A 27,596-nucleotide genomic window follows, 5' to 3' on the forward strand; every position below is an offset into this window, starting at 1 on the left:
TCAAGGTGTTTGGCATCTATCCTATGTAAATAATCCTAAATGGGGTAAATGCTGTATGCTAATCATTGCAGCCGACAAAAGGAAAAAATTCCAAAGCAAACAAGACAGAAAAGTGTTCAAAAGTTGGAGAGATTTTCAAATAATTTGTAGTGTATATTTCTCCAAATGTTATGTAACTGTTAAAATCATATGTATAAAAACTGCAGAATTATTTGGGAGAATTCTTATGTGACAAAAGCAGTAATATGTTAAATGTCATATGTCCCAAATATTAAATAAAGAGGTTGATGACAACTGTGAAAAAGAAACAGACAAAGCATAGAAAAAAGGTTGGGTTTAGGTGTTGAGACAAGGAGGAATTTTCTGCTTGTTCTTTTAACTTTTCTGTATTTTTCAAATGTCTGTTAAATAAAAAGTCTTATTTTAAAATAGAAACGATAATGTCATGATCTGGAGGTTTAATAGCTGGAAATTTTACCAATAATTATCACATTTTAAAAATGAATGTGTGTTTCCACTAAGTATATCTTATTGGCTAAACTTATGGTATTTTTAGACCATCTTTAATCAAATGTTCCTGATTTTACATACCTTAAAGTACACTAAAGTGTGGACGGTTGATGAATTTTGAGAAGCGTACGCACTCATATAATTACACCACAGTCAAGCTATCAATCTTGTCCCCACCCCTCCAAAAAGTTTCGTTTTGTGCATTACCAGTCAAATCCTCCCATCTTGTAGGAACAAGCAACCCCTGATCTGTTTTCCATCACTGCAGGTTAATTTTTCCTGTTCCAGAGTTTCATGTAAGTGTAATCATCCACTTTTCATTCTTGTATCTGCCTCTTTTGGCTCAGAATGTTTCAAGGTTAATCCACATTGTTGTATGTATCAATAATTGACTTTTTATTGCTGTGTATATTTATATAGCACATGTATGTATATACTATACCCTTTTATTCATTCACCTGTTGGTAGTCATTTGAGTTGTTTCAGTTCAGGGGTACTATAGACATTTGTGTTCAAATCTTTCTATGAACATGTTTTCACTTCTGTGGGGTAAATACCCACCAGTGGAATTCCTGGGTTGCATGGTAAATGTGTGTTTAACTTCATAAAATTAAACCACCTTCCATGAGGTTTTCCAACGTGGTTTTAAGCATAAAGCTTCTAAGAGAAAATCTTTCAACCTTAGAATATGCAAAAAATTCTGAGATGGGATGCAAACAGCACCAACCATAAAAGAAAATTACTCATATATAAGATTTCATCAAAGTAAAAATGTTCTGTTCTTTTAAAGGCAGCACTTAAGGAAATGAAAAGGCAAGCAAAAGACTGGGAGAAAATATTTACAATATATATATATGTGAAAAAGAACTTGCATCTGAATATATAAATAACTTTTACAACTCAATGATAAGAACTCAAACACCCAATGAAAACATGGGCAAAAGATTTGAACAGACATTTCCACAAAGAAGATAAACAGATGGCAAAAAAAAGCACATGAATAAATATTCAATATCATTAGTCATCAGGGAAATGCAAATTAAAGCCATGATAAGATGCCATTACACTTCTACCAGAGTGTCTAAAATTACAAAGATTGACAATACCAAATGTTGGTGAGGATGTGGAGCAACTGGAACTCTCCAACGCTGTGTTTTTTTTTAGTGGTATGACTCATTTCACATTGGCATCTTAGACAAGTAAAGGATCATTCCCTTGAGTCAGACCTGAGATTTAATTAAAGTTCATACTTGTTCTCTATCTCACTATGCCCTCAGACTTTGCTAATTTCTATGGCATGATTGTTGTTTCATCACTAAATATCAACTACTGTCTACATGAGAAAAGAAACAATTAATATTGACCTGATAACTTATTTTAGGACATCACCTCTAAAACACTACCACTTCTTACATTTACTATCTCATCGCAGCTTTCTTCTAGTCAAAGTTTTATAAATTATTTTAGAGCTCATATTGTACCTCCTTCTTACTATGTAAATCTTGTAATGTCTTTGGCCAAAAGGAATAAAAATTCATACCAGGAACAGTTAGCAAGTTCTTGAGTACCTTTCAGTTTGTATATTAATTTCAAAAGCTAAATTTCCCTTTGACTCCAGTCAAGCTTTATGGAATCAATTAGAATGCTGACTGTGCTAGGTTGTGGAGTTGGAACTGTGAGACTGGGGAAATTCAAAGATAGTTTCATTTACCCTAGACTTAATTTCCCATGGTCTTCTCATAATCTATAATAAAACAGTTGAGTGGTCTTTTGGAAGTGAACACAGGCTCACTCTGAATTTTACTCAGTGTACTTTTCTACAAGCCTTATTTGCTGTTTTGTGTGTGTGTGTTAGTCTGATTTTTTCCAAACCTAAAATCAGATATTTTGGAGGCAGCTGGGAGTGAAACAATCTGAGATATGTTGTTTCTTTGCCAGAATAATGAAATTTCCACAATATTTTGATGATTTATGGAAATAATGGAGCTGATATTTTAAATCCAATTTTTCCTAGATCCTCAGATCATACATTTACTGGAGCTATCGCTGTACCATCACGTGAGGGCAGAAATATGTTTGGATGACGTACTACTGAACCCTTCAAGTTGACACATCAGATGTAGCTGATGATTTTATAAATTGTCTGTGGATTCTGCTCTCCACGACTTACTGACCCCTTTTCAGTACCCATATAAATAGGCTTTACTCCATTATTCATTTCTTCCCAGGTTTCTTTAATATGCTGACACATACAGATTAAATCAGACAGCAGAATTGTTCATGGTACAGCCTGTACCTTCTTGGAGAAACATATTTAATTAATTAAGAAAAAAATAACAGCATTCTTCAGGAAAAGCAAAAAAAAAAATAAATAAATAAAAGCAAGATCAAAACTCCAGCTAAACTCTTTAAGCCATTATGAGTGACCTCTAAACCACAAACAATGCTAAAGTTCTTGGGAAAACTTGGTTTAACTGGCACTCACAATGCATATTAACTCAGAAGCAGAACTCTGCCAAAAATGTAAACCAGTCACTGTTTATAAATGTGAAAAGAAAATTAGCACATGAGGAAGAGGAAAAACACATCTTTGGTGTCAACCCTTCTGTGAACTTCACTACAGTGATTATCGTTGTGTTTGCTGGTTTTCGCAGAGGTGTGATGGACAGAGAAAGGTGCACCTGTGGTGAAGGTGCAGCTGTTTGTAGTTTCAGGCTGCAGCAGGCTGTGGCAGGTGCAACTGCGTTCATTGTTCACGATTCCTGATTTACAGAGCCCCTCAAAATCAATGCAAAAGAAGCAAGAGGTACAGGGGCCCCCAGTTCTGACTCACGTAGACTCACTAGAGTGCAAACAACAAAAACAAAACAAAGCGCTTCAGTGCCTGACTTTCTCCAGGTTCACTAAATAAGAACCCCTGGGCATGGGACCTGGATATCAGTATTCCCTAATAACCCCTGGTGATTCTGATGCACAGTGAGGTCTGAAAAACTCTGTATTAAAACAAACTTTAGCAGCTGTGTCCAACCCAGTCCTCTAAGATGATAGAGGCGGTAGGAACAGGATTGATGGTAATGGAGCTATTTCCAATTTATCAAAAAGTCCAAGAGAAACACACATGCAACCTACAACATCCGGGGGCAGGGGGAGGGTATTGTTTGTTTACTTGTTTATTTGTGTTTTGTCTGTAATTATACTGGTTCAATATTGTGTCATGAAAGAAAGATTTATCTGAGGAATGGGAAATAAAGAAATGAACTATTACATAAGAAAGCATTTCTCAGTGGACAAATATCTTCAAACATGGACTCCATTTGGGGAGAACTAAGAAGATCTCTTGTAGATAGCTGTGGTCTTTGTTTATATAGCATCCATTCTCCTTTTGAAAACAATGCTTTAATTTTGTTTTGGGAAAAGATTGCTCCTCTAAAGTCAGTCGGAGTCTAGGTAAGCCCACCACCTGGTTCTAGAATAAGTATGTGACCCAGACTTGAATAATTCCAATGTCACCTCCCCTCAGCCACAATGGCTGGTTCAGGTCCTTGAAGATGACCCTTATCTGGCCATTAGAACAATTATGTGTCAGCCCTGAACCTTTTCTAGAGGGATAAGAAGGAGCCACCAGGACCATCATGAGAGAAAAGTCTGTGCTAACATGAAGGCATTGCAGAGCAAAGCCGAAAATAGCAAGAAAGACGGAACTGGTCCAGCTGACACGATTGGATCCCTGAGATACAGATCAAGCCAGCAAGCTCTTGGGCTTGTCAGTTATGTGAATAAATAAGTTTAGTTTTATTAAATTTGTTCATTCATTCATTCATTTGGTAAAAGTCACTTTGAATAAAGTTTCTCTTACCAGCAACCAAGTAAGTGTGATAAACACAAGATCATTGTCACTGAAAGTGTCAAAATCAGTAAGAATTCTGGAGATGCTCCACCATTCCATAGGCAGCTTTTGCCCTTTTGTTTTACTAGGCAAACTAAAGCTTTAATTTCCTAGAACCAGAACCTCAAGGAAATTTTTAGCCAATCACTCAATCCATCAACAACTATTAAATGAGTTCCCCATCTGGGCCTGAGCGTCTACTGGGAATGACAGGAAAGAAAAAGAAGGCCTGGTTCCTGCCTTCAGTAAGCTTGCAATCTCCTCAGAGAGACAAAGCAGACACATTAGAAATATCACATAATTTGTTCCATCTGCCAAAAATACAATTTAAATCCAACCTCTTTTGTAACTGATGGGTTACATTGTTGTATCTGATTCATGGCTAGAATTTTAAAATGGAAACATGAGATCTCTGTTTTGAGTGTTTGTATGTCATACACGTAAGGTATTGTCAAAATTAATTGGTAAAAGAATTCTATTTAATTGGCTGAAAGGAATTAAGTGCTTATATGAATACTCAAAAATATAAAGGAAACTGGCCAAGATGAATTTCAGGCTCACGTTGTCTAAAAAGAATTCAGTGCTGGTTATTAGTATTGAAGCTAGCTTAAGCTTGTTGGTTTAACTAATATAGACATGTCTTTAGAGTCATCAATGTTAAGTACAATAGTTCTGTTGTACCTGGGCTTATGGGAGGTCAGATAAGACCTTATTATATCTGTTACAAATTTATCAACAAGGAAAGTAACTCAATGTGAAAAAAAAAAAAAAGCTTTCAAAAAAAGAAAAGTAAACAAGAAAAGAGCTTTGGGGTAAAATCTGTAAGAGTAATCATGTTTTGAGAATGTCTGCCTAAAATTGTCTCTCCAGATTTTGGTACTTGAAACTTAAAACTAAGTTAAAGAGAACTCACTGACTATCTGTGTCATTTATAAAACGCTAAAACATTTATTGCTGGGCAGGTCTAAGTTTACCTACCTTTGCTTTCTTAGGAAAAAAAAAAAAAAAAAAACTAAAGCATAAGTTTCCAATCAGGAAATGCTGATATGACAACCAATTCACAATTGCCTGCTTCTTGGTTTTTTCTCAGAGATTGAAGGTTTTTAAGGGTTAAAATTATAATATATGTGATTAAAGCTACTAAAATATTGAAAATATTTCAGTATGCTAAAAAAATAAGATGTGTGTTTTCAGTAAAAAAAAAGATTTGTGGAAAATAAATACTGAGAAAAGAATTTCATGCATAATCAGAATTTTCTAAGATTGGATTGAATTTAATTAGGTAAAAATGTTTTGTTATCAAAAATAGATAAAAAAGACTAGAGTTTTATTCTCTCTGTTAAGAAAACAAAGCTTGCTTAAAATTCTGCTTTTGATAATGGATTCTGCCTGATTCTTTGCCTTTAAGTGATCGTGTTTGCTTTTAAAATCTTTGGTTAAGTAAATACATATTTAACAAATTCTAAAAGTTCTTTGGACCTCCAGCTAACTTTGAGATTCTTTAAAGGAACCCTGAGGCATCTTAGGCATTAAATTAACTAGGATTATTTGGTATGTTAAGTTAAATGTAATAAGTCATAGTTCTAGTAATTGTAAACACCTCTATCAACTGCAGGTGTTTAACCATGCCTTTTTTAAAAAGTATTTTGTTGTTTATAGACAGTTAAACTGATGTCACAAAGATGCTTCATCTTTAAAAAGATTCATAGGAAGTCTATAGAAACAATGGGTAAAAATCACTTAGACCACCATCTCATTCAAGCCAAGGACATAAAATACTATGGGACTTAACTATTTTATACTAATAGACCTTTGTCCCCACATTGTGTTCATAACTTGTCTCTTCCATGGGTCCAGATGGCTGCTGCCTTGTTAAAATTCATCTGCTCCCAGATCTTCTATTATATCTTCAGGATACATCTAAATACGTGAGACTCCCCAAAATGGGAGCCCAAAGACAAGTGTACCCCAGGAAAATTTCAGCCCCTACGTGAATGCTTATCTTTATCAATAATGCGTGGCACGGGGAAGCCTGTATATTAGGACATTTGGTCTCATTTACAGTTAATAGTCATAATCCTAATCTTCCTCCTTAAACTTTTTGCTCTTTAACTTCTTGGTCAGATTTGTGTCTTCCAGGTTACAACAGTCCCAGATGATGACAATGTGAGGATTCCAGCCCATAACCGCCCTCAGATGCAAAAACAAAAGGCTGCCTGCCCCAGGGGCCCCTAGATTAAACATTGAGAGATTTTTTACCCCCTGATAGGCAGGGTCAGCGCCCCTACTCAGCCATGAAGTAGTTTTAGAAGATGGACCATCACCCCTTTGCACCTCTATAAGTTTATGGGAGTAGAATCTCTGAGGGGGAATGAGACTGGAGGGAAGGGGGCAGAGCACAGCCATTCAAGAAATGACAGCAATTAACGCCAAGATGGTGGAAGATTCAACTCCCAGTAGACCTTGAAGCTCAACATGGCGGGAGATTTGACTTCTAGTGGACCTTGAGCTTCATTATATGCTCACTGTGATATATTAGCATGCCAAATGGCACTCCCACAGGTGCCAGGACCGTTTCAAGGTTAACCATAAAAGGTCAAAAAGTGGGCAGTGGCCCAGTTCCTGGCAATCCCAGCCCCTTCCCCAAAGTAGTTGGAATAACCCTCCCACTTGTTAGCATAGGAAGCTATGGAGCCATAAAAACTAACCACCCCACACCTAGTGGCCATTCTCCCTTCTGAGTGAGGAGGACCACACGCTGTCTGTGGAGTGTGTATGTACTTTCACTAAGCACCCAACCCCCACACCTCGTGGCCTTTCTCTTGCCTTCTGAAACGGCCTGCACTCAAAATGAAATACCACAAAAATCACGTACACATCAGCGGAAAGAAGTATTAATAAGCACGCCGTAAGTGCTTTCTGGGAGCCGGACGTCATATGTTGCAAATGGTACCCAGTGCCTTCAAGGAACGTGTTCTCAAGAACACAGAGCACAGATTCCAGAGATGACCTTAGTGCGTCACAAAGCTCCATGCCATAATTCAACAGCAAACATGGTACCTCAGGATCAAGGTCATGAGCAGCATGATAATTACTTTACTAATTTACTCTAAAAACTCAGACTCCCTAGCACCACCAACTTCAATCTCAGAGGCTAATCTCCACTAAAAGTTGAACCTCTAGGGTTTGAGGTCTTCTCCAAACTCCACCACCAATCCCATGACTTCTCTGTTGCAATATGTCATCCTTAAAAAAATAAAACCACCTCTGCTGGTCCCTCCTTCTCCCTCCTTCTCCAGCTTTTCATTATCCCCCAACTCCTCAGCATCCTTTAATGCTCCATCATCCTCCAGCTCTCCCCCACCTCTCCAGCTCTGTAAACTGTTTGCAGCTCAGTTTCCAGAGCTGCCCAAGTGTATTGTAACATAGTTCTTGTACTGCAGATAGAGGAGGAGAAGATGGAGGGATGGACACAGGAGAGCAGATATTGGATCCATGGTGATACAAACCTCTATTTTCTTTCTTTTTCCTTCGGTTTTCTTTTTCTAATTGAAGAACAGTTGATTTACGGTGTTGTATTAATCTCAGGTGTACAGCTTGGTGATTCTTTTTCATCCTCTGATTTTCTTCCTCCCTTCAACATCCAAACCCAGATTCCTTTGGAAAGAAACTTCTATTGAGTAAAGCATTGCTTTGGCACTGTAAAAGAGGAGTTTGGGAAGAGGGTAGAGTTCAGGGGTAGAGAGCCTGCTTAGCATGCACAAGTTCCTGGGTTCAATCCCCATTACCTCCATTAAATAAATAAACCTAATTACCTACCCCTAAAAAAATTAAAATAAAAGAGGAGTTTGTTCATGCAAATGACTCTCCAGCCTGTGCGTGTCTGTGTCTATATGCACGTGTGTGTGTGGGTGTGTGTCAGTGTGCTAAGGGTTGATATTTCAGATCTTTGGGAAAGGAAGGAGGCCATGAGAGGCTGAGAAAAAAAAATCACCACATAAGGACTCTTGTGTATTTTATGCACTCCTTTATCATTTCTTCAGAGGCTGTGAGTGATAGATCACATTAGCACCACAAATATTCACGTATCAAGAACACAAAGAATGCCTCAGTGACAGAGTCAGAGAACAATCCAAGAATGAAAGGTTCCCTAGGATCGATCAGTTCTGCTGCCTAACTACCTTAATTTTCCCTGTGAATTCTCGGTAATCTTTCTGTGAACGCACTGAGAACGAACACGAGGCATTGAAATGGAAATTACACAATTGGACTACATAGAACTCTTATTTTTAAATAAAAAGTTGACATTTAATTGAACGATGGAATAATAATGTTAAAATATTGGCCAGCATGATCCCACCCACGCACCCCAAGTGGTCTCTCACCACGTCCTTGGCTTACCCGCTGTTCAGTCAGCGAGGCTGTTCCATCAAATTGTTTCAGAGCAGAGGTGGGGCCGCAGAAAACAAAAATGGGAGTTGTTTCTTGGCTTTTGGAGTCAAAAGCCTAAACAAGGAAGGAGAGGAAATAGAAAGGAATCATAATCAAGCAAAAGATTGAAGGTAAAAAATCACGACAAAGCACACGACTTTTCCAAAGTCCTCTCGGCCAATTTAGAAAACAAAGTTCCCTGAATGTCACTGAAGTAGGAACAAAGGAAATGCAATGCGAGAGAGAGACGTCAGTGTCCTGCCAAGAGAGGGTCACTGTCCATGTTCCTAGGCTAAGCCCAAGGCAGAAGGACAAAACCCCTGAGAAGCTGGAGAAATCTAGGTTGAACCAAAGGAGGCAAAACCTAAGAAAAAAAGCGACCACTGAGGACTCTGAGGCAGGTAGAACTTTAGACCCTGGGAATTTCCTGCTTCGCATTGCGGCAGAGGAGAAGGAAGATAATCGATTTTGGTCAAGTGTGGCTTGGAGGTAGCAGGAGCACCATGGACCTGTGATTGTGCTCACCGGAAGAAGGCTTATCTCCATGGCAACATGCGTAGATCAACAGCTGAGGTCCAGATGAGACAGGGAATGTCATAGCCATTGTGGATGGAGATCACTGAGGATCGGATAAAGCAAAGGATGTCTTCAAAGGCACCTAAATGGGAAAATGACATCGAGGACCAGACTTTGCCTGTCCCCATCCCTGCCCATGCATCTTCACCCATAATGCAAGATCTTTAACATTGAATAATTTATAAAGGCAGACGCAATATCTGTTAAGCTCCTTAAAAAATACTGACATATTTAAGCCATCAAAACCCATGATCCAGCTGAATAATAGGGCTCAATGCACTGTTTCTAAGGAAAAACCTTGTTTTTCATGTTGATGATCACAAAATTCTGTAACTGATCTCTTTCTAAAATGAAGATGATCAAAGTTTTACAACTGACAAATATGATCAACAGTTACCGCATGACCTCAAAGTAATAAATGCTAAACCAATCACACTTCCCCTCCACCTTGAAAACAGAGACATGACTGAGATATTTGCAAGCCAGCAGGCACCAAAGGCGTTTCTTCAAACAATGTTCGATAATACCACCATCTTCCCTGTTCCCAGAGCAGTGAGTGGGTGGCTTAGGGCCAGAGCAGAGTAAACCTCTGAGCTTTTATGATGGGAGTAAATTAAAAAGTATTTATAATGTCACTCATTTGATGCCTCCACACTCATGTACCATTTACATCATAGAATGGCATGCTGCTTTTAAATGCCTTGTGCGTTTCTGAGGTCTATGCTTTGGGTCATCAACAAAAGCTGTTGAGGACAAGGATTGCTTCAAATCCAACGCTGGCTGCCTCTTTATTTTATTAGATCTTTCTCCTGCATTTGACATCATTGTCCATTGACTCTTCTTAAATCTCTTTGCACTTTGCTCCTTGACTTGAAACATTGGATCATTCAACAAATAGTTACTGACCACCATGTGGCAGGTACCGCCCTAAGTCCTAGGAGTACTACTATAAACAAGAAGACAAGGGTCTGACTCTTATTTAATCAACATTCCAGTGCAGGAAAAAAGAAACAAAAAAAAAAAGTAATTTAAAAAAGAAATATATGAATGACATAATTTCAGATCATGATGTGTGCTTTTATTTAGGGTTATCAGGTGACTTGTGAACTGAGACTGGAATGATTGGAATGGATCAGACTTGCAAATATCTGGAAGGAATGGGAGTAGCATGTGCAAAGGCTCAGAGGCAGGACCAGCCAAACCTCATGGCGAGAAGACAGTGTGTCTTAAGTGACACACTGAATGGTCCAGAGGGGAGAGGACGTGGCTTGGAGAGGGAGGCAGGGGCCAGCTCTGTTGGGCCTCTCCCTGATGCTCTTCTTTTTTCTGATCATTCCATCTTAATCTCCTCCCTGAACACTTCCTGTTCTGCCGGTCTCATAAGTAGTCGTGTTCCCCAGATTTCTCTCTTGCCTCTTCTCTCCCTTTCAGGCTTTTCCCAGGTTATCAACAACCATTTGATGAAAACTCCAAAATCGTTAAGTCTAGTTGTAGAATGTGTTTGTTATGACTCTTAGGCCCCAGTGGTGGCCTCAGACCCACCTCTGTGTCAACAAATGAGAATGGTCTGAGCCTTATGCCTGTACAACCTCTAGCCAGAGGAGTTGAGGCAGCAGAGTCAGCATACATAGTAATTGTATCTAGGGTCAGTGGAGAAGAGCTGTGGAGGGCTAGGAACAGCATCACCTACAGGAAAACCAATTGTGAGAAAAGAAATTTCGTAACATGGAGCTGTTACACCTCTTCAGAACTTCTCCCAGGGCAGGGTGCACACTGCCCCCTTGTCTCCTAACTTGCTTGAAGATCAAGCTTCCAGGGACAACAGAACATTTATCCCTACAAGACATCTAATGGGCTATTGGAGGCATTCAATCAGCAGTTAAGGTAATGTGCCTTTATAACCCTACCCTAGATTAGTCTAGATGGGATAATTTCATAATGGGAATATTTCTGTAATGTTGAGTAGTCCTGTAATAATTATAAATTATTTGGAAAGGCTACTTACTGGTCATTTCCACTTATGACATGGAAGCCAATGGAGGAAATCTTGCACTGTTGGCTGTAAGTCTTAGACCTCCATTGCTTTGACACCAGCATGGTCCTTCCTTCCTGGTCTGTCCATTTTGATATAGCTAGGACATATGAACTCAACAGACCCTAAACTGAACACCTCATTCTTCACCACAAGCTTAACTCTATACTCCTCCTATACTTCTGATTTATTCAAAGATGATGATTATACTTTCAGGCACCCATGTTAGAATCTAGGAGTCAACTCAGACTCTTCCATCTCCCTCATCCCCCATAGCCAATCAACTAACAGATATTCCCATTTTTATATCTCTTAAGTACATCCCCAAATCCATTCCTTTCTCTACTTTCTCATAACTTCTGTTCAAGTCAGGTTTCATCATCTTTCATTAAACCATTATGATCAATATTTCATTCCTTTTTTAATGTTAAGTAATATTCTGTTTTATGGATATACCATAATTTGTTTACCCATTAATTATTGGATGGACATTAGGGTTAGTTCCAGTTTGGGGCAATTGTGAACAAAGCTGCCACAAACATTTGCATATATGTCTCTGGTAATTAATTGTTTTTGTTTCTCTTGAGCAAATACTTAGAAGTGGAAATGTTGGGTCATATGGTAAGTGTACATCTAATTTAATGAGGAACTGTCAGACTGTTTTCCAAAATGACTGAACCATTTTGCATTCTCACCAGCAAAGTATTAGAATTCTAGTTGTTTTGCATCCATGCCAACACTTGGTATTGTCATTCTTTCTTTAATTTGTATCAGTCTTTTCTTATATATTTCAGAGAAGTCTGATGTCTTGATGTCTAGGGCAGATTTAGGGAATATGCAAGCATTGTAGGTAACAAGGACCAATCTCCAGATAAGTGTTTAAGCAATGTGGTGAAGCCCTGAAGAGTAGAATCTGGTACAAAGGCAGCAGCCGAGACTTTCTAAGCCCTAGGAGCTGAAAGGTGGCAACAAAACTGAAAGGGTTCTTCTTTAGGGTTCAAAAGATAAGAATGCAAAGGATGAGAACGCAACCTTTGTCATTTACAAGCATTAGTAGGGGAAATACAGGGTTAGGATTCCGAGAGCCTCGAGCCACAACATTTTCATCAACCAGTCAAAACGTAACATTGTTTTATGTATGTTTCTGTTTAAAGACATCTATTTAATATGTATTGTTGGTTCATTCACATTGAACTCACGGCCAACAGCACTATGACTCACCTGAATGAAGTTCATCTGACACACGTAATTTTATTCACAAGGCACATCACAGCTGCCTTGTTCTCAGGGACACTAGACAGTACTTCAGGGGTTTGGCAATGTATTTAGGGGCCATGTTAAACAGCAAAATCACCAAAAGCACAAAACTGCACACACAAAAAAATGGGACACTAAATAGACCACAAAAACAGTATGTGTTTTATAATAAGAAAGACAAAACAGGAAAGCAGAGGTTGCCTTGTTCATCCTTAGCTGGGAACATGCACCTCTGCTGACAAGAAATTTCAGGTCCATGAATGAATGATTTGGAGGTTACAGGTAAATTTTAGCAGGTAAATCAGCAAGCATAGAATCTGCAAATAATGAGTGTGTGTGTACTCACAGTAGACAGAACGCTCCGTGAAGACATGAATATTGCTAATATGGCTTTAGAAAGAAAATTAGCTCTCTGTGGATACTCAACAGATCCTGAAGAATCAGTAATTTTTGATCCAACATTAGGAGATCAAAGACATTTATTCAAAGCTCTGTTTCTCTCTGGAGGTGTTAATAAATTAAAATCATTTAACCTCAGTCTCTAGCCTAGCTAAAGGGCTTTGCATACATGATGCTTAACTTTGTGAAATAACAGTTTTATCCAAAATACAGAGTTCAAAAACCAGACACCTTATTGCCATCCATCCAGTTTTCAAGGCTTAGAAAACCAGTTGCTCAGGGTTGGGGTTTTGTGGCCATTCCTTATGGAAACTCAGGATTCAGGTCTTTGTGAGATCATACTTAATTAGCACCCCAATTTTCCCTTCCACTATCTAATTCTTCCTCAGCCCTTTCTGGAAGAAGCAAATACCATTCCTTCCATATTTTAAATAAACTTATGTCACGTTATACCAAGCATAGATTTCTCTTTCCATAATTTTAATATTATTTTTCTTACTGCTCAGGGAAAGGGAATAATAATTGGCCATTCATTCACTTTTTTAATAAAAATCATTTAAGAAATGATGATTGAGTGACCACCATGTCCTAGGTCAACATCACGCTCTCTGTGAGACTCCAACGTCTACTTAATGTTACCCAGCCAGCTCTCTGATGGATCTAATAATCTTAATGCACATTTCCTGAACTTTTGATCACCTTAATGTTTATCTTCTAGTATCTTCTTTCTTGTTCTAAAGAGCTTCTTTTGGTTCAAAAGCCCAGAGCTGAAGCCAAGAAATATCTGACCAATGCAGGTAAAAGCAACAAACAGCAACAAAAAGCCTCTTGGAATTTGAAACAGGTAAAGTTTAAGTTTTTCTAAATATAAAATGAGTGGATTTTATGGTCCCAAAGTATTTAAAATAGCTAGGGAACCTCTAATCCCAGTACCCAGAGATAATGCTTTTTACAATCTGTTGTCTTTGTCTCCTATGTATATTATTTTAGTTTAAATTGACAATTTACACATTTTCTTGCCTTTTCCACTGTCCCATAATTTAAGTTATTTATAAATATAATCATATTCTCTTGTATAATGACATCATAATTTAATTAATCATGCCCATGCTGTTAGGCAAATACATTCCTTGCAACTAAACAATATTGCAAAGGATTAGTTTGCTATCCAAGCGAAGCCTTAGTCATTTTTGACAGGGTTAAATATGGCCTGTTATTTCTGACTGGAATACACAGTGTTAAATTTATTCTTGGAGAATATAATACTTTGTGTTTTTTGACTTCCATTTGTGTTTACCAAGGTCATTTCAAATGTATTCCTACTAAAGGCGTGAATTTAGCAATGAAACTTTAAGTGGTTTTATTATAAATAAATGACACTTGAACAGAAAATATATAGAAGGACATCTCTGCTATAAACAAATCAAACAAAAATAATGTCAGAAGAATAAAAGAAAAGTTAGAACTTACAGTTTTAGAATAAGTCAGGGGGATGTAATGCACAGCCTGGTGACTCTAGTCAATAATACTGTAGTGCACATTTGAAAGTTGTCAAGAGAGTAAATTTAAAAATTCTCATCACAAGGAAAAAGCAATATATTTGTTGCAACTTTGTATGGGGAAAGACGGCAACTAGCCTTATTGTGATGATTATTTCACAGCACATACAAATATTGAATCATTACTTTGCACACCTGAAACTAATATAATGTTATATGTCAATCATATTTTAATTTTTAACTTTTTAAAAAATATAAATAAATAACAAAAATAAAGAATGTTAGAATAATGTCAAAAATGAGTATGGAGTTTATGTCTACTAGAGTTCAAATTTGGCAGTAAAGATAGCAACATGGCCTATTTAGGGCAGTCCATTTCACAATAAATTATAAATTTGATATCATTCATGATAACGAAAAGAAATTAGAGCTCTCATTACCCAGAACTTGTGAAACAAGATCCACTTCTTCAAATGGGAGCATTTACTTTGTAATTTTAATCATTCAAGTCTCCCCACTGAATATTTATTGAGCCCCTCGTTCACCCCAGGAAACATGGCAATGTACCAATTTGCTTTGTATTTGCTGAAAAGAGCAATTAAAATGTCCAGAGAATTTTTATTTTAAAGAAAATGGTTAACTCACTGCTAATAGGTAAAAGGTGCTGTCTCTCTATCCCCAAGGTGAAGAAATAAATAGAACCTCAAATATGATCACCTAAGAGAAGCAGAATTCACTTGCACTGTAATCACTTGCTTAAATGGTAAGAACAGAAATAAGAAAGTAGCTAAGAGGTAGCTTAGCTGTGGCCACCACCCCCATCCTTTCTCTTTCTCTCTCAGTTGTGGGCACCGAGTAAGAGGAAGCTTGTCTTCTGGGAGACGATCTATGGGCAAGAAGTTATGATATAGGCATAAGAAATAGGTCTCAAGAGAAGGGAGTCCAAACTGGATGCTGAAAAGTATGTACACATGGATGATTTTACACAGAAACAAATCCCATTTACCATTCCTCAGAATTTGCACATGGTAAGATTGCACATCCCGCCTCCTTGATGTGAGATGTGGTCATGTGACTTGCACAAGCCAATGAAACCGTGGATGTGCAGCACTTCCTGGTGGCCACTTAAAGAAACAGGGCACAATTTGCCAAGACGCCTCCTTTCCATTGTGATCATAGAGTCACATTTTGAGATGCAACCCAATTTGCTTTGGAAATGTAGCATGCACAAGAAATACATTTTTTATTATTTTAAGCCACAGAGATTTTAGAGTTGTTACTGTTGTCCTACCGTAATTTATCCTGACAGCCACACTTGTGAAAAAAATCTCCAGTCAAAACAGAGAATGTTTCTTGTTCTCAGAACAACTTCATTTGCAGAGCACCAAGTAGAACAAGGGTAGAGACTGGGGTCTTGTGGCTGAATTAATTCTTCACAGCCTATGGACAGGTAATATTTGAAATTTGCCTCTATTGGACACAGAAAACTTGCTGAACAGTCCTTACTCTATGAGGTAAAATCCCTTTCTTAATTCATTTGATTTTGTTCCTTTTTTTTTCATATTTGTTCACTCCACAAACATTTATTTGTTACTGAGTATGAACAAAGGACTTGGAGAGCATCTTCAAAGATGACATGAATCTTATATTGGAGGACTTTATCACCTAAGGGTGGGGTAAAAGACTTCCAAATATTAGGGTATAAAATGGGAAGTGAACTTCCCTGCCGTAACTCAATACTTTGGAAACAGTAATTTAATTTGCTGTATAGCTTTCAGGATTTTGATGCACATAAAAAGTTTTTCTTTACTGTAAAGAGAAATGTACTCTGTATGGGTTTCTGGAACCTGAGTTATTACCATTTCCGGAGCATCTTTCCATATAAATACACACAGACCAACCTCATTATTTTTTTAACAGTTGTTTTGCATTACATTTAGAAATATCTCAGTTTATATAACTAACTGCCTTTTTGTACGTGTCTTTTAAAATATGGTTAAAAATGAATAGTCTTATTATTTATAAAATATACTAAATTGCCAAAGTGACATATGTTTACTCAAACTGAATGGAAGGATATTAAAGGAAAGGAAAAGAATCATCTCAGCTACACCGTAATTCAAAGTTGCTTCAAGAAAAAAGAGTGGCTTCTTTTTATGAACATGTAGATTCGTTTGTTTCTTATTTAACTGAAATGTCCACGGATCTAGCTCTGAGCGTGTAAGCTCTACTCCTTCCTTGTGCTCTGTTTCATCTTTTGTAATATGCAGATGCTGCAACAGTCCCAACATACGTCTTCCCAGACTCACATCCAGAGTAGAGTTCATATTCCCAGAAGCTCACAAACAAGTCCCAAGACTTACTCTCATGGGACCAGCTGGCAAGTCATAACATCCCTGAGCAATCACTGTGGCCCGTGGCATTGGATAGGCTGTTTGATCAGGCGTGGGTCTTAACACCCTACATCTAGAATCACAGTGACAAAGGGACAACCCAAAGTGTGTGAGCTGGGGGAGAAGGAAGAACATAATTATTCAAAAAAAGGAAGAATAAATGTTCTTGGCCAAAAAATAAATTAGTATCCACCGTAGCCTCTGTCTCCCTCCCTGGACTCTGATTGGCTCTGCTCACCTAGGATCACTCTTAACCATCACTCATGGATTCTTTTACACATTTTCTACGAGTATACATGACATACACAAATAGGATCACACCAGAGATTTTTTTTTGCTATTCTACAATTCATTAATAATCCATTCTATACTCTCCATATTAGCCCATAGAAATCTACTTCATGCTTTTCAATGACTACATAATATTCCATTGTAAGTATGTCCTATCATTCATTTAACTAATCCCCTACTGATGAACAATTGGCTTTTTAGGGGGTAGTGTCTTCATTACAAATAATATTCCATTGAAAATACTTGTAGGTAAAGCTGATGCATTTGTTCAAGTTTATCTCTAGATTAAAGTCCTAGACATAAAATTACTGGGTCAAAGAGGATGTGCATTTTAAATGTTAATAAAGGTATTCAGAAATACAAATAAAAGTTCAAACTTCTGTACTCCTATCCGTCGTACATGAGAACGCCTGAGTCTCTTGTACCTTTGCATTTTTGCTCATGATGACTAAAAAGCAGTATTTTTATTTTATTTTGGATGTCACACATTTCTGGGCCACATGAATGCCATTATCTGTGAATTGCTCTTCTCCATGCTCATTTTTCTTCTGGGTGCTGAATTGTTTTCATTGAGCTCTTGATATGTTAAGAAAATTAGCACCTCGTCTGTTACATTAACACACTTCTTCAGACTTTTAACTCTTTCCTTTTTCATGGTATGTTTGCCACGTCAAACTTTGTCAACATTTTATGCATTTAAATTTGTCAATCTCTTTCCCTTGTGGTTTCTGGGTTTTGGTATGTTACTTCAAAGTCACTTTAAATGTGTACAAAATTCACACATGTTTTCTTCTATTCCTTTGTGCCATTTTTTTCTTTAGGTCATGGATCAATCAAAAATGAATGTTAGCCTTGGGATGTCATTAATCACTTGTTTCTCTCTTCTTCCAGATACACAGTGGACGGCAGGTGCACAGTTCATAGTAGGTTGCATTATGAAGCTAGTTCTGGGTAGTCATTTGTGAGTGGACTTGGCACAAGTTCATACTATTTAACTGCAAAGGCAAGGCCTCACTTTTCCCTCTGAGAACGCAATTGGCCAAGTGTGATGTGGTGACTCCTCTACCCGCTTGGGTCTTCAACTTAATGCAATCCACAGAGGTCCCCTGACAACCAGGAGTGAAAAATAAACGTTTGTGGCATTGAGTCACTACAATTTGGTTGCTTTGTAACCACAGCATAACCAGCCCTATTCCAACTGACACAAGAGACCAAGTTGTTTTTTTTCTTGCATTTTTGTCTAATAGATGCTCATTTGTCCAGAATGTTCCACTCTGTATCTGGGGCACAGTTTTCTTAGCAATGGTGTCACTGCCTCTCTTTTATCACCTCCCTGTGAGCATTTGTTTGCATCCAGCCCAGTTTCCAGCTTCCAGCACCAGTTTTGTTGAGGTGTCCCTTAACTGATAGAACTCACTTTGCCCACCTGTTCAACACAGTGTAAGTTTCTGGAATTCATGCCTCCAGGCCTCCAGAAGCAACTCTCAAGCAATATCTGGGGAATAGTAGAGTATGAAAATTCCAGCTCATTTACCCCTTGGGTGAGATAAGTCTGAGGTGGAATTACTCATCTGGGTTTCCAGAGCTTCTCAAGTGGGATTAACCCCATAACAATGCTCAGTATTTATCTAATTACAACTTTGGTAACCCCATTCTTGTAACAACCTGGGATGTCCACATCCCAAAGGAGACATCGTGGAGAGAACATGACATCAGCCCTGAGAGCTTAATGTGAATTAAGACCTAGAAACTTCCAAGTCTCAGGAAATAGAATTGATTTCTATAAAAAGGTAATAAGCCTGTCAATTATTGCATGCTTATTCACATGTAGTGGGTACATTTAACTTTTCTGTTGTTAAATCTGCTTGAAATCCTATTTGAAATTCTTTTCCAGCAAGGATCTCTCAATTTTAAATGGAATGATTGGATTTTAATAAAAGGTATATTTATATAAATTAAGAACAACTATGCCACTATAGGGAACCGGATGGAGGTTCCTTAAAAAACTAAAAATAGATTTACCATATGATCCAGCAATCCCACTCTTAAGCATATATCGAGAAAAGGTGAAAATTCTAATTTGAAAAGATACATGCACCCCAATGTTCTTATTTACAATAACCAAAACTTGGAAGCAACCTAAATATCCATCAAAAGATGAAAGGATATAGAAGATGCGGTATATATGTACAACGGAATGCCACTCAACCATAAAAAAGACTAAAATAATACCATTTGCAGCAACATGGATGGACTTGGAGATTATCATACTAAGTGAAGTCAGAAAGAGAAAGAGAAATACCATATGATATCACTTATATGTGAAATCTAAAATATGATACAAATGAACCTCTTTACAAAAAAGAAACAGACTCACAGACACAGAAAACAAACTTATGGCCACTAAAGGGGAAAGTGGGAGGAAGGTGGGATAAGTCAGGAGTTTGGGATTAACAGTTACACACTACTATATATAAACTAGATAGACAACAAGGCCCTACAGTACAGCACAGGGAACTATATTCAATACCTTGTAATAACCTATAATGGAAGAGAATCTGGAAAAGAATATATGTGTGTGTATATATATTTATAACTGAATCACTTTGCCGCACATCAGAGAAAAAAAAGAACAATTAGTATATAGGTGACCAGGAAAACACAGATGCAATTCAGAGATAATGTAGTCATTCTTTAGGTGACATTAAATTAAATTTGAATATATTTTTATTGCTGATAAACTTCAAGTGAGAAGACATATTTTGAATGAAAGAAGAGTATGGTGGTATCCAAAGGATTGAATATTTATTTATCTCAATTAATTCAAAGCTTATCTAATGTCTCCTATGAGAGGGCATTTCAGGAACGTATGTGAAGCTGATACTTTTCCACCGTGAATTAATCAGCATCCTCAGAGTTGAACAGGTATCAGATGAGAAAGTTCAGGCTTTACTAACATAAAGCAGCAAGAAACCAACAAACTAAAGCCCCTATAATCCATCATCAGACTGCAAATCAAAAACCAAAACACTATTTCAAATGATAGTTTTGAATGTTTTGTCATAAGCCATTATTGCTCTGTATTAGAGAAAAGGAGGTTTAAGGAACACCAAGAGAAAAATTCACTGTGCTGGTTACATGAGATTATGGCTGTGGGAGGAATTTTTCCACTACTAGCAAAGCCAGGGGGGGAAAAAATCTTTGTTTTGTTTTTTTGTTTTTTGCAGAATTTGCAGAAACAATAACTTTAAATCAGCCCTTCCGATCTACCACAGGCTCTGGGTAATTATCCCCAACAGGTCCCTTTAGTGAGTCAGTTTCTATTTTTTTCTTCAAAAGTAGTTTCTTTTTGACATTTTTATGCAGTCTTTCTGTTTGCTAAAATAACAGAAGTCTCCTACTACAAAAACATCCACAACTGTCAGGGATTTTGTTTCTCCAGAGCAGAGCTCTCAAGCCTCCTAACATGGTGGCTAATCTGATCATCTGAAATCTGTGAGTTTCATGTAGATTCTTCCTTCTCTTTAGCAGATTAATGAAACTGAAGTTGAGACTGGCCCACTGCTCAATTTAATGGTCAAACATGTATGCCTCATCCCTGATGTCTATCTGTGAGTTTCTCGAAAGATTCGTTTCTCCTTAATCTTGATCTGAAAGAATCCAGTGTAAGCCAAAAAGAAAAATCAAAATAATAACACCTGCATCAGGCCAGGATGGAGAAAGGGGAACTGATTTACTCTCCCACCTAAAACAATCAAAAATTAGACTAAGAAATAGAAAGCAGTGGTTTTGAAGAGACTGGATCTTCAAGTGATGAAGAATCCTGGTCCCTGAGATATGAGAAATAAATCAAGTGAATTGTATGTTGCTTCACCTTCCTACCGTACAAGAGTCTCCTGGCCACGCCTTGAGAGGGAGAGCCCAGGTGGAGGGAGACAGAGGTGAGAGTCTGAAGAGACCAAGGCAGCTGTAGTTCCCAGGGCAGAGCACCAGAGAGTGAAGCACTGCACAGAGGAAGCACTGCAGACATCAACAGCGTGTCCCCCTTGAGTATTCAGCTGAGAACAGATCAGTGCATGCACGTGAGGGAACTTCCTGAGCCCAGAGAAAGGATCACCCAAAAGCATTAGAGGTACCAGTGCCCAGTGAGCACTCAGGAGTAAGAATAGTCTCAGTACCCAACAGGCAGACTGACAACCTGAAAATTCACAACACATTGAGCACAATACTCAGATGAGGCTTTCTTCAGTGGGGAATAATTAGCCCATGAGTAAACACTACACTGGGTCTGCCTCACAGTTATTAAAAACAAGACCAGAAAGGACCAAACTGTTTCCAAGTAACTTAACTGTGTCCCAGAACAAAGCTCGAGAGTATTGATACAAACACAAGAATATTCAACATCCCACAAGGTATAAATTGCAATGTCTGGCATTCAGTCAAAAAGTTCCAGACACACAAAGAAACAGGAAAATATGATCCATAATGAGGAGATAAATCAATCAATTGAATCTGATTAAGAACTAAGCACAGATGTTAGACTTAGCAGAGAAGGATATTAAAATGGTTATTATAACCATATTCCATATGTTCAAAACGTTAAGCAAAAACATGGAAGATATAAAAAAGATTGACATCAAACTTCTAATGATGAAAACTACAGTGTGTGAAATGAAAAATATACTTTCTAGGATTAACATTAGATTAGACATTGTGAAAGAAAAGATTGGTGATTTTGAAGGCATAGCAATAGAAACAACCCCAAATGCAACATAGAGAACTTTAAAAAAACTGGACAGAGCATCAGTGAGATGTGGGACAATTTCAAGTCACCTAATGTATGAGTAATTGAACTCACAATGGGGAGAGAGGCAAAACAAAACCTATATTTGAAGGAACTATTGATGAAGATTTTCCAAATTTGCTAAAAGCCAAAACACAAGAATCTGAGAAACTACAGAAAATATAAAGAAAATGAAACCAAGGCACAGCATAATCAAACTGATCAAAACCTGTGATAAACAGAAAACCTTAAAAGCAATCAGAGAAAAAGATATGTTATGTACGAAGGAAAAAAGGAAAATTAACAGTTTCTTGTTGCAAACAATGCAAGAGGAAAAAAATGGTGTAGCAAGATCTCTAAAATATTGAAAGGGAAAAATCTGCCATTCTAGAATTCTAGTGAAAAGGTCATTCAAAAATGAAAGCAAAATAAAGACTGTTCAGATGTATGAAAGCTGGAAGAATTCATCAACTTCTTTGAGAAGATTAGTCAAATTGATAATAAATCTCTAGACTAATCAGGGAAAAGGGGGAAATATAAATTATGGATATCAGAAATGAGAGAGTGAATATCACTACAATCTTCACAAATATTAAAATGATACTATATACAAACTTTACACCAAGAAACTCTGAACCTTAAATATAATGGACAAATTCCTTGATAGATGCAGACCATCAAAACTCATTCAAGAAACAACTATTAAAGCTATCGCTTAAATAGCTCTCTGTTGATTAAAGAAGTTAAGATTGTAGTTTAGAAACATACAACAAAGAAATGCAGAAGCCCAGATGGCTTCACTGGAATATTCTAGTAAAGATTTAAGGAATAAATAATATCAATTCTACACAAAGACTTCCACACAACTGAAAAGGAGACAACACTCCCACCTCAGTCTGTGAAGCCAGAATTGCCCTGATAAAACAAACAGATGAAGACATTACAAGAAAAAATTGCAAGCCAATATCCCTTCATGATTGAAATGAAAATTTTCTTACCAAAATTTGAGCAAATTAAGTCTGATACTATGTAAAAGATAAAACAGCATGACCAAACATGCAAGGTTTTGTAAAGTTGATTTAACAATAGAAAATTACCAATGAGCTTTATAATAACAAAACACAAATAAGTGAAATAAGAAAAAATTATATAACATCTCAATAGATGCAGAAGAAAGCATTTGACAAATTTCAACATATATTCCAGATAAAAACTCTTAGAAAACTAGGAATAGAAGGGAACTTTCTTAATTTGATAAAGGGTGTCCACAAAAATACAGCTGAAAAACTGTAAATATAGCTTTATCTAACATGAAGAATGAAGCAGGATGTCCACTCTCACCACTTCTCTTCAATACTGTATTGGAATTTCTTGTCAGTGCAATAAAGCAAGAAAAAGAAATAAAAGGCATCCAGACAGGAAAAGCAGAAATAAAGCTGTTTTCACTCAGAAACAGTATAATTGTTTCTGCATAATCTTCATTGGAATCTATTTTTTAAAAACTGCTATAACTATTAAGTGAGTTTAATGTTTCAGGGTAAGAGATCAATATATAAGAATACAATTGAATTTTTATATATTAGCAATAAACAAGCAGAAATTTAAATAAAAAGAAAACACACCAGAAAAAAAGAACTCTTCCCAACTCATTCTATAAGGTCAGTGTTATTCTGATACCAAACCAAAACAAAAAGCCAAAAAAAAAAAAAAAGAAAAAAAAAAAGAAAAAAAATTACAGGCCAATATCTGGGATAAATATAGATGCAAAAATCCTCAGCAAAATGTTAGCAAACCAACTTCAATAACACATTAAAAGGATCACACACCATGATCAAGTGGGATTTATCCCAGGGATGCAAGGATGGTTCAAAATCTGCAAATCAATCAGCATGATGCACCACATTGGCAAAATTAAGGATTAAATTCACATGATTATCTCAGTAGATGCAGAAAAAGCTTTTAAAAATTCAACTTTCATTTATGATAAAAAAAAAAAACTCTCAACAAAGTGGGAATACAGGGGAAATAACCTCATAATAATAATAACATAATAAAGGCCATTGATGACAAACTCACAGCTAACATCATACTCAATAGTGAAAAGCTGAAAGCATCTCCTCTAAGATCAGGAACAAGACAAGGACACCCTCTCACCATTTTTATTCAACATAGTATTGGAAGTTCTAGCCACAGCAATAAGACAGAGGGAAAAAAAGAAAAGAAAAAAGAAAGAAAGAAAAGGTATCCATATTGGAAAGAAGTAAAACAATCACTCCTTCCAGATGACATACTATATATAGAAAACCCTAAACACTCCACCAAAAGAATTCTTAGAATTAATACATGAATTCAGCACAGTTGCAGAATACAAAATTAACATGCAGAAATCGGTTGCATTTCTATTCAGTAATAATGATCTATCAGAAAGAGAAATTTAAAAGAAAAACCCAGTTACAATTACATCCAAAAGAATAAAATACCTAAGAAAAAATTTAACCAAGTATGTGAAGGACCTATACTCTGGAAACTATAAGACATTGATAAAGGAAACTGAAGACAGCACAAATAAATGGAAAGATATACTGTGCTCATGGATTGGAAGAAGTAATATTGTTATAATTCCCATAGAGCCCCAAAGAATCTACAGATTCAGTGCAATCCCTATCAAAATTCCAATGGCATTTTTTCACAGAACTCAAACACATAATCCTAAAATTCGTATGGAACCACACAAGACCCCAAATAGCCAAAGCAATCTTGAGAAAGAAGAACAAAGCTGGAGGTATAATGCATGCTCCCTGATTTCAAACTATATTACTGAGCTATAGTAATTAAAGCAGTATGGTACTGGCACAAAAACAGACACATAGATCAATAGAACAGAAAAGAGATCTCAGAAATAAACCCACAATTATGTGTTTAATTAAGGTATGACAAAGGAGGCAAGAACATACAATGGGGAAAGGACAGCCTCTTCAATAAATGGTATTGTGAAAACTGGACAGCTACATGCAAAAGAATCAAACCAGACCACTTTCTTATATCATGTACAAAAATAGACTCAAAATGGATTAAAGAGTTAAATGTAAAACCTGAAACCATAAAACTCCTACAAGAAAACATAGGCTGTATGCTCTTTGACATCAATCTTAGCAATATTTTTTTGGATATGTCCCCTCAGACAAGGGAGACAAAAGCAAGAATAAACAAATATGACTACATCGAACTAGAAAGCTTTTGCACAGCAAAGCAAAGCATCAACAAAACGAAAGGGCAAATGGGCAAAGATATTTGCAACAATATATTCTGTAAATGGTTAATATCCAAGTTATATAAATAAATCATAGAACTCAATATGAAAAAAAGTAAACAATCCAATTAAAAATGGGCAGGAGACCTAAACAGACATTAGACATTTCTCCAAAGAAGACATACAAATGACCAACAGGCACATGAAAAGATGTTCAACATCGCTAATCATCAGGGAAATGCAAATCAAAACCACAATGAGGCATCACCTCACACCTGTCAGAATGGCTGTCGTCAAAAAGGCTACAAATAACAAATGTTGGTGAGGATGTGAAGAAAAGGGAACCCTCACGCACTGTTGGTAGAAATGTAAATTGGTGCAACCACTATGGAAAACAGTATGGAGTTTCCTCAAAAAAAAAAAAGGAGCTACTGTAAGATCCAGAAGTTCCACTTCTGGGTATTTGGCCAAAGAAACAAAACCCCTGATTCAAAGGGATAGATGCACCCCTGTGTTCATTGCAGCATCATTTACAATAGCCAAGATATGGAAGCAACCTGTATTTACTAATAGATGAATGGATAAAGAAGATACATGTATGTATGTATGTGTGTATATATATATATCAGCCATAAAAAAGAATGAAATCTTGCCATTTGCAAAAACATGGATGGATCTCAAGGGTACTATGCTAAATGAAATAAATTAGATGAAGACTAATACACATGAACTCACTTGTATGTGGAACCTGAAAACCAAAATAAGTGATCAAACAAAACAAAACAGAAACAGACTTGAAGAAACAGAGAGCAAACTTGTGGTTGCTGGAGGGGGCGGGGGCGGGAATGAAATATATGGAGGGGATTAAGAGGTAGAAACTTCCAGTTATATGATAAGAAAGTCACAGGGATGTAATATACAGCATAAGGAACATAGTAACAGTCTAATTATTTTGTATGGTGACAGTTCCTAGACTTGTGATCATTTTATAATTTATTTAAATGTTGAATCAGTATGTGTTTATGTCAACTATCCTTCAATTACAAAGAGAGAGAGAGTGCTTGCCTTCATAGGAAGGGGAACTAAACTAACAATCAACAATGGCGATAATAAAAGCAAAGAGACTGTGAAATAATATCTTGACAGACTGAGAATATAGGGTATTTAACACAGAACTGAATATACAACCAACGTATCTTCACAGATAAGGGTTCAACTCCTTTGGAAAAAACCATTTGATGGTCTTCTTTAAAAAGTGAAACTAATGTATAATCCAGGCAATTCACTTCTGGATATCTACCCAAGAAAATTAAAGGGTATGTCAGAACAAAGACTTGTACACAAATGTTCCTAATAAATGTATCTGTATTAGCCAAAACCTAGAAACAGCACAAATGCTCAGCCCAGAAAAAAAGGATAAAGAAACTGAGGCATAGCAATATAATGAAACACTACTCAGAGATAAAAATGAATGAACTATTGATACAAACAGCACAAGTGAAGCTCAAAAGAATTATGCTGAGTGAAAGAAGCCAGGACCCTCCCACCCCCCACAACAATGCATACTGTTTGGTTCTATTTGTATACATTTCCAGAAAACACGAACTAACCTACTGGGACAGAAAGCAGCGAAGTGGTTGACTGAGGATGGGAGGGGCCATGAGGAGATGGAGGAGGAAGAGATTAGAAAAACAAATGAGGACACTTTGGGTGTGAAGGGTGTTGCCATTATCTTGATTATGTTGCCAGTTTCGTGGGTGTAAACGTAGGTCAAAACTTACCAGATAGTACACTTTAAATATGCATTGCTTGTTTTATGCCAATTGTTCCTCAGTAAAGCTGATAAAAAATTTTTAAATATGGAATAAGTGGACTTGATCTTTCCTTTTGTGCAAGAATCCAGAAGCCCTTCAGCGCAGACTGGCGGTGAACACTATGGTGGCCCCACAAATAGGCATCAGGCTGTAATCTTAGGCGGTAAGAAGGTTCACCTAGATGTTGAACCAGTTTCTTTTTACCTAAAGCTTGGACAGACCAAGGTCAGATCCAAGGGTTTGGGGTCTAAAGAATGTTAATTTGAGGATGTTAATTTCAGACAAAAATACAGAATTTAAAATATTAAATTAGGTTGGGATGTGATTATTCATATAGCATAAGAAACTGGAAAATGTTTCTAACTTTAAAAAGCTGAAAAACACCTCAATCGCACAAAATTAAAAAAAAATGATGTCCATATTTATTCATTCACCAGTTTCACTTCTTAATACATTTTTTGTGCAAAATTTTCGT

The 27,596-nt window shown here is 36.9% G+C and overlaps 1 long non-coding RNA gene across 2 annotated transcripts in view; it reads right to left on the bottom strand.

Moving 5' to 3' along the window:
• Positions 1-1,354: 1,354 nt before the first annotated feature.
• LOC105077609 (uncharacterized) overlaps positions 1,355-27,596 on the bottom strand; it is a 91,161-nt gene continuing 64,919 nt past the window's right edge. For both annotated transcript variants that reach the window (XR_012509557.1, XR_012509555.1), the window contains 4 exons: positions 9,353-9,485; positions 8,798-8,902; positions 7,906-8,053; positions 1,355-3,352 (listed from right to left, as the gene is read on the bottom strand). This is a non-coding gene — a long non-coding RNA (uncharacterized LOC105077609). The remainder of the gene's footprint in view (positions 3,353-7,905; positions 8,054-8,797; positions 8,903-9,352; positions 9,486-27,596) is intronic.

Source organism: Camelus bactrianus, chromosome 1 (genome assembly GCF_048773025.1).
Source record: "Camelus bactrianus isolate YW-2024 breed Bactrian camel chromosome 1, ASM4877302v1, whole genome shotgun sequence".
Classification (NCBI taxonomy): domain Eukaryota; kingdom Metazoa; phylum Chordata; class Mammalia; order Artiodactyla; family Camelidae; genus Camelus; species Camelus bactrianus.